Source organism: Propithecus coquereli, unplaced genomic scaffold (genome assembly GCF_000956105.1).
Source record: "Propithecus coquereli isolate 6110/MARCELLA unplaced genomic scaffold, Pcoq_1.0 Scaffold44, whole genome shotgun sequence".
NCBI lineage: Eukaryota > Metazoa > Chordata > Mammalia > Primates > Indriidae > Propithecus > Propithecus coquereli.
The window spans coordinates 5,509,586-5,513,728 of record NW_012150174.1 but is presented as its reverse complement, the minus strand read 5'-3'; positions in this window follow the sequence as shown (position 1 = coordinate 5,513,728).

Here is a 4,143-nt window from a genome sequence, read left to right as displayed (position 1 = left end):
TGCTTTTTTCAGCCATGGGCTTTAGTGTCAACTGTAGGGCAACAGGAAAGGAGCCATCAACATCCTGCTAAAAAGTAAACCCTGGGCCGGGCGTGGTGGCTCACGCCTGTAATCCTAGCACTCTGGGAGGCCGAGGCTGGCGGATTGTTTGAGCTCAGGAGTTCGAAACCAGCCTGAGCAAGAGCGAGACCCCGTCTCTACTAAAAATAGAAAGAAATTAATCGGACAACTAAAAATATATATAGAAAAAATTAGCCGGGCATGGTGGTGCATGCCTGTAGTCCCAGCTACTCGGGAGGCTGAGGCAAGAGGATCGCTTGAGCCCAGGAGTTTGAGGTTGCTGTGAGCTAGGCTGAAGCCACGGCACTCACTCTAGCCCGGGCAAAAAGAGTGAGACTTTGTCTCAAAAAAAAAAAAAAGTAAACCCTGCTCTTGGCAAAACCTCTTAAAATACCATAAATATAGACATAATACAGAAATTGCAAAGCCCCCCTTGGATAGAAAGGAACAGTGTTAGCAGTTTGATATATGTTCCTCCAGACTTTTTTTCCCAATGCATATATTAACTTTTTAAAAGGGGGAACTCATAATGTGCATACTATTTTGTAACTTCTTTTTTTTCACTAACAGATATCCTAGACATCCATAAGATTTCTCACTGTTAGAGAATGGAGTTAAAAATATGGAAAGGAAGAAAACTAAAAGGAACCTTCTGGTGTTGGATTAAAAATTGAAGTATTGGTAGAAACATATACTTCAATATATATAGATAGATTTAGAAATAAATTTACATATAAATATTTGTATGTGAGAAATATATATACACACACACACCCATGGATATACATAGATATATTTCCCAGTTCTGCCCATTCTTAGGGTCTGGAAACAGTGATGTTCCAAGCATGATGAGTACACCTAACACTCAGTTCTTTGTTTTTAAAAACCATTCTCCATGGAAAGGAACCAGGGCTCCTTGGAAAAACAGCTGATTCCAGGGCTCAATAGGGAAAGTGCAAAATGAGTCTGAAACATCTTTTTGTGTCAGAAAGTAAAGAATGCTCAAAATTGATGGGGACATGTCAAAAGGACATCTCCACACAAGCTTGTGGAAACATTCACTGCCCAAATCCAGAACAATTTGCACATCAAAACAAATAATGATAATAATGGATTATAACACACTTGTGATGATGAATTTTATGTGTCAACTTGACTGGGCTACAGGGTGCCCAGATATTTGGTTAACATTATTCTGGGTTTGTCTATGTGGGTGTCTCTGGATGAGATTAATGTTTGGATTGGTAGACTGAGTAAAGCAGACTGCCTTTCTCCAACGTGGGTGGATCTCATCCAATCTGTTGAAGACCTGAATAGAACAAAAAGCTCAGCAACAGAGAATTTACTCCCTGCCTGACTCTCTTTGTGTTGGGACGTCAGTCTTCTCCTGCCCTCAGACTTGGACTTGTACAACTTATACCATTGTCTCTGCTGGTAAAAAGTTTACAGAACAAATCCTTTCAATAAAGGGATTTGTTCTGTGAAGTTGGATTCAGTCAAAAGACTACACTCAAGGATCCAGGCCACGGGTTCCCCACCCCTGCTGGGGAATCTAGACTAATACACCACTGAATAAAAGAGGACCATGAGCACATGCTGATATAAATAAATAAATAAGTTGAAAGTTTAATGTAGAACAGTATATTTGTGTGGTTTCAGAACACCTGCCCCACATTTCTCCTAACTAGGGTGGAGCAAAGAAGAAAAAACTGCCCATAAAATACTTACTAATTATAAAGGGAGATAGAGTAAGTTTTCAGTGGAGAAAGCTGGCAGACATCACCTTAATCAAATAATCAAAGTGAACATCATTAGTAATGGCACAAATTGAAACCATGTACCACCTGATAGAATGCAATGAGAACATAACATCATTCCTGTGATGCATAACCTGAATCTAATCACGAGAAAACTTAAGACAAAATACAAAATAACTAGAACTGTAAGCTTCAAATGTGTTAAACTCATCAATGTCAAGGAAAGACTGAAGATGGTGTCAAAGTATTCTTTTGTTTTTTTGCTTGTGTTTTCTTTTCTTTTTTAATTTCAAAGTATTATGGGCTACAAATAATTTTGGTTACATGAATTGCTTTTATAGTGCTTGAGTCATGATTATAGGAATGCCTGTCACCCAGATATTGTTCACTGTACCTGTTAGGTAGGTTTTCACCCATCCCCTCCTCCACTCTCCCCCCTCATTGATTTCTGTTACGTTTACTTCCCTCTATGCACTCGTGTGCTCATCAGTTAGTTCCAATTTAGTAGTGAGTGCATGTAGTATTTGTTTTTCCATTCTTTAATTACTTCACTTTGGATAGTGGTCTCCAGTTCCATCCAAATTGCTGCAAAAGGCATTAATTCATCCTTTTTATGGCTGAGTAGTACTTCATGGTATACATATACCACATTTTATTAATCCACTCATAAATCAGTGGGCATTTGGGTTGATTCCACATCTTTGCAATTGTGAATTATGCTGCAGTAAACATTTGAGTGCAGGTGTCTTTTTGATAAAATGACTTCTTTGCCTTTGGGTAAATACTCAGTAGTGGGATTGCTGGATCAAATGGTAGATCTACTTTTAGTACTTTAAGAAATCTCCATACTGTTTTCCACAGAGGTTATACTAATTTGCAGTCTCACCAACAGTGCATAAGTGTTCCTTTCTCTGTGCATCCATGCCAGCATCTATTGTTTTTGGACTTTTTAACAAAGGCCATTCTGACTGGAGTAAGTTGATATCCCCTTGTGGTTTTAATTTGCATTTCTTGACATTGAGAGTTTGTTTCTTGTTTATTGGCCATTTGTCTATCTTCTTTTAAAAAGCTTCTGTTCATGTCTGTTGCCCACTTTTTAATGGGGTTGTTTGATTTTTTTCTTGCTAATTTGCTTGAGTTCTTTGTAGATTCTGGTTATTAGTCCTTTATCAAATGTACAGCATATAAATATTTTCTTCCATTCTATAGGTTGTCTATTTTCTCTGTTAATTATTTCCTTAGCTGTGCAGAAACTTTTTAATTTAATCAAGTCCCATTTATTTATTTTTGTTGTTGCTATAATTGCCTTTGGGGTCTTCTTCACAAATTCTTTTCCTAGGTGGACATCTAGAAGAGTTTTTCCCACATTTTCTTCTAGAATTCTTTGGTTTCATGCCTTACATTTAAATCCTTTATCCATTCCTGAAATTGATAAATAAATTCAGCAAAGTTTCAGGTTACAAAATCAATGTACACAAATCAGTAGCATTACTATACACTAATAATAGTCAAGCTGAGAGTCAAATCAAAGACTCAATGTCATTCATAATAGCTACAAAGAAAATAAAATACCTAGGAATATATTTAACCAAGGAAGTGAAAGATCTCTACAAGGAGAACTATGAAACACTGAGGGAAAGAAATTGCAGATGATAAAAACAACTAGATTAAAGAGACATGATTACTAAATGCAACACATGATGCTAAACTGGCTCCTTTGCTGAAAAAGACCTCTTCAGTGTAGTTGGTGAAGCTTTCATGGGGTCTAACGATTGGATGGAGCTGTTAGTACAGGTGAGTTTGAGCTGTGGCTGAAATCAGAGGTGGGCTGTAGAGATAGGAAAGAGGCATGAGACAAATCTGCTGTAATAGCTTTACCTTCCTCCATCATTTTCTTTTCTTTACTTTTTTTTTTTTTTTTGAGACAGGATTTCGCTTGCTCTCTGTCCCCCAGGCTGGAGTGCAGTGGTGTCATCATAGCTCCCTGCAGCCTCACACTACTGGGCTCAAGTGATCCTCCTGCCTCAGCCTCCTGAGTAGCTGGGACTACAATTCTGTGCCTGGTTAATTTTTTCTATTTTTTGTAGAGATGAAGATCTTGCTCTTGCTCAGGCTGGTCTCAAACTCCTGGCCTCAAGCAATTCTCCTGCCTCAGCCTCCCAGAGTGCTAGGATTACAGGCATGAGCTACCATGCCCGGCCCCTTCCTCCATTTTCTTTCTTTTTTTGTTTGTTTGTTTTTTGAGACAGAGTCTCAATCTTTTGCCGGGCCTAGAGTGCCGTGGCGTCATCTTAGCTCACAGCAACCTCAAACTCCTGGGCTCAAG